General features: G+C 37.9%; 1 long non-coding RNA gene across 1 annotated transcript; it reads right to left on the bottom strand.

The window, feature by feature from the left end:
• Positions 1-339: 339 nt before the first annotated feature.
• On the bottom strand, positions 340-15,447 carry LOC123628016. Its single transcript, XR_006731569.1, has 3 exons — positions 15,363-15,447; positions 13,581-13,680; positions 340-376 (listed from the first exon to the last, which is right to left on the bottom strand). It is a non-coding gene; the product is annotated as an uncharacterized LOC123628016 (long non-coding RNA).
• Positions 15,448-15,458: the final 11 nt, after the last annotated feature.

Genomic DNA, 15,458 nt, shown 5'->3' with positions numbered 1-15,458 from the left:
TAGAAGGCAAATTTCTTAACTTGGTGAAGGTTACATAGCTAAAACTTACAGCATACTTTCTACTAAATGGGGAAACTTAAGATGCATTTCCTTTAAAACTGAGATTAAGACTAGGTACTCTCACCAACTAATATTTAACACAGAACTGGAAGTCTTGATCAATACTATAAAAGGAGAAAAAGAAACGAGAGATGTAAAGACTGGAAGAGAAGAGATTAAAAGGATTCAACAGGCCAGGTGCAGTGGCTCACGCTTATAGTCCCAACTATTCAGGAGGCTGAGGCAGGAGGATCACTTGTGCCCAGGAGTTCGAGGTTGCAGTGAGCTACGATGATACCACTGCACTCTAGCTTGGGTGAAACAGCAACACCGCACCCTGTCTCAAAAAAAAAAAAAAAAAAAAAAGATTCAACTGATATACCATTAGAATTTAAAAGACTTCAGCAAGGTTGCCAGATACAAAATCAACTTATAAAAATCAATAGCATTTCTTTACCTTAGCAATAAACAACTGGAAGAAAGTAATAAAAATAAGATACCTAAAATTATTCACCAGACCAAAATATAATATAAATTTTTCTAAATATCAGGATAGCTACAAAAACAAATAGACTACACAGTGAAATGCTTTTAATATATAAACATATAGATAAGAAGAAAATAAAACTTAAAATAATATGATAATAATAACATCAAACATCTTTCATACCCATAAGTAGAAATGGTCTCACCTCACGTGTTTAAAGAAAAATGTTTTACCATTGCATCACTGAACAAAACCCAACTACTGAATTCAAGAGAATCAACTAAAACAAATTGATTCAGAAAGGTTAAAATTACAAGAAAAGGCAAAAATATACCAGTCAAACACAAATAAAGAAAGCAAGAGTTGCAATCTTAATATCAGACAAATTAGGAACTCAGAACAAAAAGCATTAATTGACTGTCAAAGTCATAAAAAAGGAAAGACTGAGGCAGTATCACAGATTGGAAGAGTCATGATGATTAAATACAATGTGATATCCTGAATTGAAGCCTAGGATATTGGTGGAAAAACTGGTGAAATCTGAATAAAGCCTGGAGTTTAGTTACCAGCAATATACTAATGTTAATCTCTTAGTTTTGACAAATGTAGTTATATAAGATTTTAACATGAGGGGCAACTAGGGGAAGGGTATATGGAAACCCTATACTATCTTTGTAGTTTCTCTGAACACCTAAAATTATTCCAAAATAAAACGTTTATTGCAAAAAGCATTAATTGAGACAAAGAAGGCCAATGGAGATATAAAGATATAATTAATAATGAAACACAAAGTTATGAATATTTTTGTATCAAATAAGATAGAAACTTCTTTTTTTATTGAGACAGGGTCTTGCTCTGTCACTCAGGCTAGAGTACAGTTGTGCAATCATAGCTCACTGCAACCTTCAACTCCTAGGTTCAAGTGATCCTCCCACCTTAGCCTCCTGAATAGCTAGGACTACAGGTGTACACCATCATGCCTAGCTAATTTTTTAATTTTTTTGTAGAGATAGGGTCTCACTATGTTGTCCAGGCTGGTCTCAAACTCCTGGCCTCAAGTGATCCTCCTGCCTCAGCCTCCCAATGTGCTGGGATTATGGGTGTGAGCCATGGGACCCAGCCAACATAGGAACCTTCACAAAGCTGAAATGATAAGAGATACAAAGAGAAAGAGATAAAAGATTGAAACAAACTAAAAACAGGAAAAATTTTAACTTAACCTTTCTCATTCTAGGGCACAGCAAAGGAACAAAAAACCCAGTAAGAATACAGAAAACCTAAACAACAAAATTAGTATTAGGCCAAGAAGAAAAAATCAATAAATTCCAAAATGTAAAACTAATACAGATCATGTTCTCCGATCACAACTGGATAAAATAGAAATCAATGTAAAATGGATCTTCCATTCAAATATGTACAAACTCTCAAACAACTCTTGGGTCAAAGGTGACACTCAAACCAAAATTGTTGAATTTCTAGACAATAATGGTAATGAAAATACTACATATCAAAATCTATGAATATAGCTAAAACAGTGGTCAAAGTTCATAGCCTTAAAATAATTATATTAAAAACAAGGAAAAAAATTAAAGAAATAAGCATCAGATTTAAAAAGTTAGAGACTAGCACTCTGGGAGGCCAAGGCGGGTGGATTGTTTGAGCTCAGGAGTTTGAGACCACCCTGAGCAAGAGTGAGACTCCGTTTCTACTAAAAATAGAAGGAAAATTGTATAGACAGCTAAAAACATATATAGAAAAATTAGCTGAGCATGGTGGCACGTGCCTGTAGTCCCAGCTACCCAGGAGGCTGAGGCAGGAGGATTGCTTGAGCCCAGGAGTTTGAGGTTGCTGTGAGCTAGGCTGATGCCATGGCACTCTAGCCCGGGCAACAGAGTGAGACTCTGTCTAAAAAAAAAAAAAAAGTTAGAGAAAGAAAAAATAAATTCAAAGAGAGTAGGGGGGAAGAATTAACAAAGGTAAAAGTTGAAATTAAGGAGCTAGAAAACATCAAGATAACAATAGGACTAATAAATAAATAAATGAGTTAATTCTATAAAAAAGAAATATATAAACTATTAGATAACATAATCAAGAAGAAGAGGAGAAAGCAAAATACGAAATGAAAACTTGGACATAAACCATAATAAGAGGACATTTTAAACATCATAAAAGACTTCTTTACACAACTCTATGGAAATAATTTTAAAGACCTAGAAGAAAATGATAATGTCCCAGGAAAATATAATTTACCAAAACTGACCCTAAAAGAGAAAAGTCCATATAGACAAATTTCCATGGAAGAAATAGAGAAAGTTAAAGCACCAGACCAAGATCCTTTCACAAGGGGAAGTCTATTAACACTAAAAAACAGATAATTCAAACGCTAATTTTATTTTCCTGAGCCTAAAGAAGGAACATTTGCAAAATATTTTTATGAAGTGAGTATAACACTGATATCAAGATCTGACAAAAATTTCACAAGAAGAAGAAAGCCATATAAACTTATGAATATCGATGCAACATTCTAAATAAAATATGAACAAACAGAATTCATGACTGTGTGGGATTTATTCCAGGAATGAAAGAATTGTTCAATATTAGCAAATCCATTAAGTGTAATCTAACATATTATTAAATTTAAGTAGAAAAATCATATCATCATATCCAGAGATGCCAAAGAGTTGTTTGACAAAATTCAACACCCATTCTTTATGAAAACATTCAATAAAAGAGGAGGAACATATGGTTTCTTCCTTGATATATTTTCTTTCTCTCTCTCTCTCTCTCTCTCTCCCCCACCCCCTGACAGAGATCCCCAAATCTAGCATTTTACTTAACTAGGAAACACTAGCAACATTTATATGCTAAAATCAGAAACCAGGTAAGGGTTATCTATTCTCTCCACTACAAGTTAATATTGTATTGGAGGTAGCAATCATTATAATTATAATAGAAAAGAGAAATAAATTAGCAGCATACAATTGGGACGGAGGAGGTAAAGCTATCACTATTTATAGATAAGATTGTATAGCCCGAAAACCCAAAGAAATCAATAGAAAAACTACCACAAACATGAGAATTTAGTTAGGTAGCAGGATGTAAAATAAATATACAGAAATCATTCATGATTCAGTAAGGTTAGATTTAAAAAAAAGAAATCATTCAGTTAGAAGATATATGTAAGAGAAGGCTCCATTTATTATAGCAACAAAAAAGATAAAATACCTACAAACAACCTTAACAGGAAATATCCAAAATGTTATGAGAAACATTTATAACATCCTAAAGTAACAAATGGAACAAAGCATGCATGTTCTTAGATAGGAAGACTCAAAATCATAAAGATGTCAAATTAATTTATAAATATATTAATAGTACAAGCCCATTAAAAATGCCACTTTTTTCTTTTTCTGAAACTAGACAAGCTGATTCTAAAGTTCATATGGAAAAATAACAAGCCAGCATAGCCAGGATATGTCTGAAAAGGAAGTACAATGATGACGGACTTCTGCCACAATAATGTTCTGTAAGCAGCCAAAATGAATATTTATGTATCAAAACTTAGAGTCTGGGGGTCAGCTGGGAGGTTCTGTGATCTGGACCAGGCTCTGTTGATCTCAACTAGGCTAGCTCATGTGTCTGCACTTGGTGGCTTGGCTGGAGGTTGGCTACTATAGGATGTGTTGGCTAGGACCACTAAGCTCATTTCTACATGTCTGTCACATCCCTCCAGCAGGCAAGCCTGGGTATGTTCTCATAGCTGTGGCAGGGGTCCAAGAGAGGAAGCAGAATATGTGAGGGCTTTTTCAAGTCTCTGGTTATATCAAGTTTGCTACTATCCTGTTGGTTAAAGCAAGTCACCTGGCCAAACTCACTCAGTGTGGGAGGGTACTACCGAAGGGTGTGGATAGAGAGATACATGAAAAACTGAGATCATTAATGCAATCTATCACAAAACCTATGACTCAAAATCTAGAATCCATAAAAGATAACATGGAAAAATGTGTTTACATAAATATAAAATTTACTTGGAAAAAATCCATTAGCAAAGTCTAAAGAATGACAAACTGGGAAAACACAGTGGCAACTGATATCACTGACAAAGGTCTAATCTTTCTAATTACATATGAAAATTCTAGAAATTAAGGCAAGGCCAACAACCCAACAGAAAAAGGGACAGAGGATATAAAAAGATAATTCATAGAAAAAGACATGGGGAGAATATAAATTAAAAACACAACAGATACCATTTCTTAGGTGTAGCATTGTCAAAAATCCAAGTCTAACAATACACTTTGTTGCTTGTGAGACTGTGGTGAAACAGATACACTCATGTGTGGCTGGTAGAAGTGCAAAATGGTACAACATGTATGAAGGGCAATTTGGACAATATCTACCAAAATTACAAATGTAAATTTTGAAATCTATCCTGCAGAAATGTCTGCATATGTATGAAATATCTATTCACTGTGGCATTGTTTGTAATACTAAAGAATAAAAACACCCAAAGCCTCCTTCAATAGGAGACTTCAGTCATTAAATAAACATCCACATAATGTACATCCACATAAAGTAACACTTTGAGGCAGTACTCTATGTGCTTTCATACAGTGGCTTTCTATGTACTAGAAACTCTCTAATGTTCTGATATGGAAAGACCTCCAGGATGTATATTAAGTGAAAAAGCAATATGTGTAACAGTATATATAGTATGGCACCTTTGTATAAGAGGGGGAGGTGGAATAGGCTATACATTTATATTTGTTTGTATCTGCATAAAGAAATACTGGAAGAAGACAAAAATAAACTGACAAAACTGATACCTGTAGTGGCGGTGTGTGGGGGGACCGCCTGGAGTGGAAAGGGTGGGTAAGATATCCTAAAGCATAATTTTTAAAATAGTTTTGAAATGCAAAATATATGTGTATTATATATTAAAAACTATGTAAAAATAAAATATTCACAATAGTAACAAACCATGTAGGGGTGGGGAACCTGTGGCCTTCTGTATCCTTGAGTGTGGCCTTTTGACTGAATCCAAATTTTACAGAACAAATCCTTAATAAAGGGATTTGTTCTGTGAAGTTTAGATTCGGTTGAGGAGCCGCACTTGGGGATCTGGAGGGCCATGTGTGGCCTTGAGACCTCAGGTTCTCCACCCCTGACTGAGGTTCTTGGATGGAATGAGTCATTATTACAATGATGTCAAATTAATCTATAAATTCAGTGTGATCCCAATCAAAATCCCAGTTGAAATTCTGAAGATCTTGCTAGATTCATTTTATTAATAAAATTTAGGTGGCGATATACCTTTACGATAATCTTTTTTTTTTTTTTTTTTTGAGACAGAGTCTTGCTCTGTTGCCTGGGCTAGAGTGAGTGCCGTGGCATCAGCCCAGCTCACAGCAACCTCAAACTCCTGGGCTTAAGCGATCCTACTGCCTCAGCCTCCCGAGTAGCTGGGACTACAGGCATGCGCCACCATGCCTGGCTAATTTTTTCTATACATATTTTTAGTTGTCCAGATAATTTATTTCTATTTTCAGTAGAGACAGGGTCTCGCTCAGGCTGGTCTCGAACTCCTGACCTTGAGCTATCCACCCGCCTCGGCCTCCCAGAGTGCTAGGATTATAGGCGTGAGCCATCGTGCCCGGCCCTTTAAGACAATCTTAAAACTAAAGAGGAATAAAAGCCCCATCAGATATTAAGATACATTACAAAATATTAAAACTCAGGTGGTATTAGTACAAGAACAGAAATAGACTTATGTGTGTTTATGTATGTGTTCACCGAAATATATGAGAAAAGTGGCATGGCAAATCAGTAGGAAAAGGAAGAATTGTTCAGTATTTGATTATGGGAAATCTGGCTCACCAAGTGGAAAAAAAATGAAACTGCATCCCTTTTACCATATATGAGAGTAGAGTCTAGATGGATGAAAACTTAAATGTAAAAGGTAAAACTATGAAAGTAAGAGAAAAAAAGTGGGAGAATATCTTTTTGGCTTAGGAGGAGGGAAATACTTTTTAAATAAAAACCCCAAACCAGGCAGGGCGCGGTGGCTCACGCCTGTAATCCTAGCACTCTGGGAGGCCGAGGCCGGAGGATCGCTCGAGATCAGGAGTTCAAGATCAGCCTGAGCAAGAGCGAGACCCCCGTCTCTACTAAAACTAGAAAGAAATTATCTGGCCAACCAAATATATATATAGAAAAAATTCGCTGGGCATGGTGGCACATGCCTGTAGTCCCAGCTACTCGGGAGGCTGAGGCAGGAGGATCGCTTGAGCCCAGGAGTTTGAGGTTGCTGTGAACTAGGCTGATGCCACGGCACTCTAGCCCAGGCAACAGAGTGAGATTCTGTCTAAAAAAAAAAAAAAAAAACCAAACCAAAAACCACATAGCAAAAAAGTTGATGAATTTGATTTCATCAAAATCAACAATTTCTGTTTAAAGAAGACAATCATGGGCAAAGTTAAAATAGTGAGAGAATATCTGCAACATCTGAAACTGACTAATAGCTAGACTTTGCAAGGAACTCCAGCAAATCAACAGGAAAGATAGGAACTCCAATAGAATAAAATAGGCCAACTATACAAGCAAGCGAGAAGAGGCTTTTTACACACATATGAAGAGGTGCTCAGAAATTCATTAGTAATCAGAGAAATGCAAACTAAAACAAAGTAAAATATTACTTTATACCTGTTAGACTGGCAAAAATTAGAAAGCTGGAAAATGTCAAGTGTTAGTGAGGATGTAGGGATATAGAAATCCTCATACATGGTGAAAATGTGGACTGGTGCATATTTCTAGAGAACTATCTAGAAGTATTGGTGTTCTTAGTCACACTAAGTATATGTACACTTTAGGATGTAATCATTCAGCTTTTGGGTGCATGTTCCAAAACAAATCCTCACATAGGTCAATATGGGGACAAGTACAAGGATATTCATTGAAGTATTATTGGGGATCTGGAGGCAAGCTTGCTGTCTGTCACCGGGGAACTCTTCGGGGAAAATGCAGCAAAGGCACACTGTGGTTACCATGAGCAATTAGAAGCAATGGATTAGATGTGTACACAGCAATATGGATAGACCTTAAAAATATAAGGCTGAATGAAAAAAGTAAGAGACAGAACGAGATATTTCTATAAAATTACACAAACACAAAGCATCCTTGATAGTGGGACAACCTGATATTATGTGCATTTTGAAGTAATAAAAATATAAAATAAAGCATATCCCCTATGTGCTATTCTTGCTGAAAATATTTAATCTGAATCTAATCACGTGCAAAGAGCAAATGAATCCAGAATATGACATACTACAAGACAACTGGCCTGGACTCTCCGAAACCATCAATGTCATTTGAAACATACAAAAAATATAGGCGTACTATTTTAAATTGAAAGAGGTTAAAGTGGGCCAGGTGCAGTGGCTCATGCCTGTAATCCTAGCACTCTGGGAGGCCGAGGCGGGAGGATTGCTCGAGGTCAGGAGTTCGAGACTAGACTGAGCAAGAGCAAGACCCCGTCTCTACTAAAAATAGAAAGAAATTATATGGACAACTAAAAATATATATAGAAAAAATTAGCCAGGCATGGTGGTGCATGCCTGTAGTCCCAGCTACTCGGGAGGCTGAGGCAGGAGGATCACTTGAGCCCAAGATTTGAGGTTGCTGTAAGCTAGGCTGACGCCACGGCACTCTAGCCTGGGCAACAGAGCAAGACTCTGTCTCAAAAATAAATAAATAAATAAATAAATAAATAAATAAATAAATAAATATAAAAGAGGTTAAAGGGATATAACAACCAAATGTAATACATAAACCTTGATTAGATTCTGGGATCAAAAAATGAAAGCAGCTCTAGAAACATTTTGGGGATAATTGGGAAATTTGAATATGGGCTGTATCTGATGGTATTATTGAATTATTGTTAAATTTTCTTAGGTGTGATAATGGTACTGTGGTTAGGTAGGAGAATATCTGGAAAAATATTAACGATGTATGGGCTTTCATTATATTATTCTTTCAACTGCTCTGAATTTTGAAAAATTTAAAAATAAAAGTTTTGGGGAAATACACATAAAACAATAAGTATTTTATAAGAATGCATATAAACAAAAAGTTATGCATAAAATACCTTAGAATGGCTGCCTAGGAGGGAAATGAAAGTGGGAAGTAGGGATAAAAGCAATTTTAAAGATAACAAAAACCTCTCACTAAAGTAATACATTGAATACATGGAAAACACAGAAAAGCACAAGAAAGAAAATTAAATTCACTGATAATCTCACTTTGACTTGTTAGAAATGCAAATTCCTGGGCTCTATACCAGACTTACTGAATCAAAACTAGGCATGGGGCCCAGTAACTGGTGTTTTAACAAGCTCTCCCAATGATTCTGATGTTGGCAAAAGTTAGAGAACCACAGATCTAGATTTAACTATTATTAACATTTTGTTGTAGATCCTTGTAGCCTTTTAAAAAAATTATGAAATATTTCAGGCATACAAATCAGTATAGAGAATAATATAACACACATCCATGGATCAACTACCCAGCTTAGAAACTAAAATATTAGACAAACAGCTGAAGTCCCTTGTGTATCTCTCTCCCATTCCGTTCTTTTGTTTTCTTCTCCAGAGGTGATCACCATTCTGTGTTTGGTATTTCTCATTGTTTATATGTCCATATGATCTATAAACAACAAAGTATATTGTTTTCTAGATTTTAAAACTATATAAATGGTCTTATACTTCATGTACCCTTCTGCAACTTATATTTTATCTCAGCATTGTATTTTTTAAATTTATCTCGGTTGACGCATGCAAATTTGTTTCTTTTTTTGAGACAGGGTCTCACTCTGCTCCTCAGGCTAGAGTGCAGTGGTGTCATCATAGTTCATTGCAACCTCAAACTCCTAGCCTCAAATGATCCTCCTGCCTCAGCCTCCCGAGTAGTAGCTAGGACTACAGGTGTGTGCCACCATATCTGGCTAACTTTAAAAAATGTTTGCAGAGACAAAGTCTTGCTATGTTGCTCAAGCTGGTCTTGAATTCCTGGCCTCAAGCAATCCTCATGCCTTGGCCTCCCAAAGTACTAGGATTCTGGGCATGAGCCACCGGGCCTGGCTACAACTTTCTTTATCACTGTTACATAGTATTCTGTTCTATGGCTACACTGTAATTTATTTATTCATTCCTCTGCTGGTGCAATTTTAGGTTGTTCAAATTTTTTCTATATTATGAACAGTTCTACAATGAATACTTGTCTACATGCCTCCTTTTTTTTTTTTTTTTTTTTTTTTTTTGAGACAGAGTCTTCCTCTGTTGCCCAGGCTAGAGTGCAGTGGCATCATCATAGCTCACAGCAACCTAAAACATTTGGGCTCAAACAATCCTCCTGCCTCAGCCTTCCCAGTGGCTGGGACTACAGGCACGTTCTACCATGCTGGGCTAATTTTTAAATTTTTGTAGAGAAGGGGTCTTGCTATGTTGCTCAGACTGGTCTCAAACTACTGGCCTCAAGCAATCCTCCTGCCTCTGCCTCCCAAAGTGCTAGGATTACAGGTGTGAGCCACCACACCAGGCCCCACATGCCTCTTTGAGCGAATGTGTAAGAATTTCTCTAGTACTTAAAAGCCTAGGGGTGATAGCTATTTATCTATCTGCTTCCAACAGTAGAACTGCCTGGTCCCAGCGACATCTTCAATTATTCTGTATACTTCCTGGTTGTTTTCCAAAGTAGTAATACTAATTTTCACTCCTATCGAAGATTTCATTATGAATTTTTTCCCTTATAGTTTGTGTATTTGGGATTTTGTTTAAAAAGTCCCTCCCCAGAAATAGAATTCCTGAACAGACCAATAAGGAGCAACAAAATTGAAGCAGCAATAAAAAATCTTTCAAAAAAAAGCCCCAGGCCAGATGGATTCATAGCCAAATTTTATCAGACCTACAAAGAAGAGCTGTTACTCATTCTGCAGAAATTATTCCATAACAATGAGAAGGAGGAAATCCTCCCCAACTCATTCTATGAAGCCAATATCACGTTGATACCAAAGCCAGGAAAGGACACAACAAATAAAGAAAGCTACAGATCAATATCCCTATGAATATAGATGTAAAAATCCTCAATAAAATACCAGCAAACAGAATTCAATAGCACATCAAAAAAATAATCCACCATGGCCAAGTGGGCTTCATGCCAGGGATGCAAAGATGGTTCAAGATATATAAATCAATAAATGTGATACATAAACCACATAAACAGAAGCAAAAACAAAGATCATATGATCATCTCAATAATGCAGAAAAAGCATTCAACAAAATTCAGCACCCTTTTACGATAAAAACCATCAACAAACTAGGCATAGAAGGAACATATCTTAACATTATAAAAGCCATATGTGGCAAACCCATAGCCAGCATTATACTGAATGGGAAAAGTTGACAGCATTCCCGCTAAGAACTAGAACAAGACAAGGGTGCCCTCTGTCACCACTTCTATTCAATATAGTGCTGGAAGTCTTAGCCAGAGCAATCAGGCAAGAGAAAGAAATTAAGTGTATCCAAAATGGTAAAGAGGAGGTCAAACTATCACTTTTTGTAGACAATATGATCTTATATCTAGAAAATACCAAAGATTCCACCAAGAGACTCCTGGAATTGATAAATAAATACAGCAAACTCTCAGGTTACAAAATCAATGTACACAAATCAGTAGCATTCCTATACACCAATAACAGTCAAGCTGAGAGTCAAATCAAAGACTCAATACCATTCACAATTGCTGCAAAGAAAATAAAATACCTAGGAATATACTTAACCAAGGAGGTGAAAGATCTTTACAAAGAGAACTATGAAACACTGAGACAAGAAATCACAGATGATATAAACAAATGGAAAGATGCTCATGGATTGGTAGAATCAACATTGTAAAATGTCTACACTACCCAAAGTGATTTACAGATTCAGTGCAATCGCCATCAAAATACCAATGTCATATTTCACAGATCTAGAAAAAATAATTGTACACTTCATTTGGAACCAGAAAAGAGCCTGAATAGCCAAACCAATCTTCAGCAAAAGGAACAAATCGGGAGGCATCACATGACCAGACTTCAAACTATACTACAAGGCTATGGTAATCAAAACAGCATGGTATTAGCATAAAAACAGAGACATAGACCAACGGAATAGAACAGAAAACCCAGATCTTTGACAAAGCAGGCAACAATATACACTGGGGAAAAGAATCCCTATTCAATAATTGGTGCTGGAAAAATTGGATAGCCACATGCAGAAGAATGAAACAATCCATATCTCTCATCACTCACAAAAAAAAAATGTAAGGCATGAAACCATAAGAATTCTAGAAGAAAATGTTCAAAAAACTCTTCTAGGTATTGGTCTAGGCAAACAATTTATGAAGAAGACCCCCATGGCAAATCATAACAACAATAAAAATAAATAAATGGGACTTCATTATATTATTAATAGAATGCTTTTGCACAGCCAAGGAAGTAATCAACAGAGAAAATAGATAACCTACAGACTAGGAGAAAATATTCACAAACTATATATCCGATAAAGGGCTAATAACCAGAATCTACAAAGAATTCAAGCAAATCAGTAAGGAAAAAAATCAAACAACCCCATTAAAAAGTGGGCCAAAGACATGAAAAGAAGCTTCTCAAAAGAAGATAGACAAATGGCCAATAAACATATTAAAAAATGCTCAATGTCACTAATCATCAGGGAAATGCAAATTAAAACTACAATGAGATATCACCTTACCCAGTCAGAATGTCTTTTATTAAAAAGTCCAAAACCGGCTGGGAGCGGTGGCTCACGCCTGTAATCCTAGCACTCTGGGAGGCCGAGGCAGGTAAATCGCTCTAGGTCAGGAGTTTGAGACCAGCCTGAGCAAGAGTGAGACCCCGTCTCTACTAAAAGAATAGAAAGAAATTATCTGGCCAACTAAAAATATATAGAAAAAATTCGCTGGGCATGGTGGCACATGCCTGTAGTCCCAGCTATTTGGGAGGCTGAGGCAGTAGGATTGCTCAAGCCCAGGAGTTTGAGGTTGCTATGAGCTAGGTTGACGCTATGGCACTCACTCTAGCCCGGGCAACAAAGCAAGACAACATCTCAAAAAAAAAAAAAAAAAAAAAGTCCAAAACCAAAAGATGCTGGCATCGATGCAGAGAGAAAGGAATGCTTACCCTCTGTTGGTTGGGCTGCAAATTAGTACAACCTCTATGGAAAACAGTATGGAGAGTCCTCAAAGAACTAAAAGTCAATCTACCATTTGATCCAGCAATCCTACTGCTGGGTGTTTACCCAAAGGAAAAGAAGTCATTTTATCAAAATGACACCTGTATGTGAATGTTTATGGCAGCAAAATTCCCAATTGTAAAGATGTGGAATCAATGCAAATGCCCATCAATTCATGAGTGGATTAACAAAAATGTATTTGTATACCATGGAATACTACTCAGCCATGAAGAAGGATGACAATGCCTTTTGCAACAATTTGGATTGAACTGCAGACCATTCTCCTAAGTGAAGTATCTAAGGAATGGTGAAACAAACACCACATGTGCTCACTATTAAATTGGATCTAACTGAAGAGCACACATGTGCATGGAGGGAAATAAAACATAATGGAAATCAAGGAGGGGAACGGGGGAGGAGGGGATGGGCAAAAACCTACCTAACGTGTACAATGAACAGTATCTGGGTAATGGGAACGCTTTTAACTCTGACTCAAGCATTACAAAAGCGATCCATGTAACCAAAAACATCCGTGCCCTCATAAGACTTAGAAATAAAAAAAAAAGTCCCTCCCATCATAGGTCACAAAGATATTCTCTTGTTCATATTTTATATGAACTTCATAATTTTACTTTTTACATTCACAGTCCACCCTCTTATGTGGAATAAATAGTGATCCAGTTTTATATTTCTCCTTATGGTGAGCCAAATTTCCCAATGCTATCTACTAAACCATCCATTTCCCATTGATTTGTGGTGCAGGCCTGTAAACTCACCCATTTAACACTTGCTGAAGTCTGCCTTGTACCAGTCTTTTGGTAGGTCTTGTTGAGGGCTTGGAGTTAAATGGCCCCTGCTCTCAGAGAGTTCACCCTCCTGTGGAGATACAGTCACATAAACAACTACAGTATTAAGTGGTAAGTGCTAGGGTACCTGTATAAAGGTGCTCTGGGTTTCTAAGTGATCTAGGAAAGTCAGGGAAATTTTCATAGAAGTGACAAGAGTTAGGTCTTAGAGAAACAGGAGCAATTTGCAAATATAGGGGGAAAGGTGAAGGTGGCCAGGGCTGGTTTGGGGTCCAGAGGAATTTCGTGGGTCTCTACAATGAGAGGTTAGTACCTCTCCATGGATGTAGGGGTAGCGAGTCCTGTGTATGCAAGGGGTAAGCAGGCAGAAGGAATCACTTATCAGCCTGGACGTGCCTGAGGTGGGGAAATATACCCTCTAGGTAGAGCCCCATGTACTCCGTGCCCCACCCCAGTATTTAGGCTTGAGGAAAAGGAGGGGCTGGAGTTAAAAGATCAGAAAGATGATACCTTCTGGCTAATATTTACTGTTTTTAGAGGGAGATATCATTCTCCACCCAGGTCAGGAGTTCCTAGATATGGTGTCTGAGGAAACCCTTACCTGTCCCCACTCCAGAGACATGTGAATTAAAATAAAATCTTAAGCCCCCTACCTGACTGAATGGACCCCCCTCTTGGCCAAGGGGACTTCAGAAATATTCTAAAGCTGAGTTGCTGGCTATCAGAAGGGAGGTCAGACATGCCTCATCATGCCCCTTCCCTTCTTGGAGATACTTTTATAACTCATTAACAGGTCTAAGGCTATGCAAGGCAAAGCTTAAATCACACCTACAGGTCATCAATTTATTTAACAGATCACTTGAGTCTGGGTTATAGGTGGTGGCTTGTCTCTGATTAACAGACTTCCTCATCTTAAAATTTTCCAAGCCTTTAGACAAAGCTTCATTTCTTTAAGCAATCACAAATCAAAAAATCTTTATTCTGCTGCTTCAAGATATCCTCTCTTTTTGGGCCAAACCAATATATGCCTTCCATGTATTGATTTATGACTTTATGTGTAAGTTGTCTCCCTGAAATGTATAAAACCAAATTGTAACCTAATCAAGGTGAGACCATTTGCTCAAGGCTTCTTGGGCATGGCCCTCTGGGCCACAGTCGCACATACTCTGCTCAGAATAAACCTCTTTAAATTATTTTACAGAGTTTGAGTCTTTTTCCAGTGACAGATATAAATCCATTCCCTTCTGCAAATGCTGTTCTGGAACTGAGGAAAGTAGAGAGGAGAAGGAGAAGAGGGCAAACGAGTGGGAGAGGTTTTCAGTTTTTCTGGCTCCTGCTCCAGCTCGGATTGGGCAGGGCCATGGATCTGAGCTTTTGCAAAATGTTCTGGGAGTGCTCAAGGCTTGTCTAGGGCCCTAGTAGCCGAGAAGGTTCTTGGGAACAGCTAACCAACTCCTCACTTCAGATGGGAAATACTCAGGCAGACATGTGACACAGGCGGCCATTTTCTCACACTCTGCGGTCGCCATCTTCCAGGCAGACAAAGACACCAGCCCCACTCTTGTCTAATGCAGTCATGGTGATTGCCTGGTCAGTAAATTTGGGAACACGCATACTTAATCCCAGACACAGGGCCGCACACAAGAGCTTGGCTTGCAAGTAGGTTACATTGCCGCATCAGTACAAGCGCCGCTTCCCCATACCTCTTCCCCCCCCTTCTCCCCCGTCCCCCTCCGCTATTTCCTTACTTACCCGCAGCCAGGAGGCGGGGCCAGCGTGGTCGCAAGGAAGGGACGGGCGGGCGCCGGCCGTCAATCCGAAGCCCCGCCTCTGCGGGGGCGGCACGGC

Source organism: Lemur catta, chromosome X (genome assembly GCF_020740605.2).
Source record: "Lemur catta isolate mLemCat1 chromosome X, mLemCat1.pri, whole genome shotgun sequence".
NCBI lineage: Eukaryota > Metazoa > Chordata > Mammalia > Primates > Lemuridae > Lemur > Lemur catta.
Note: the sequence above shows the minus strand (reverse complement) of the source record. Positions and strands in the feature narration are given on the sequence as shown.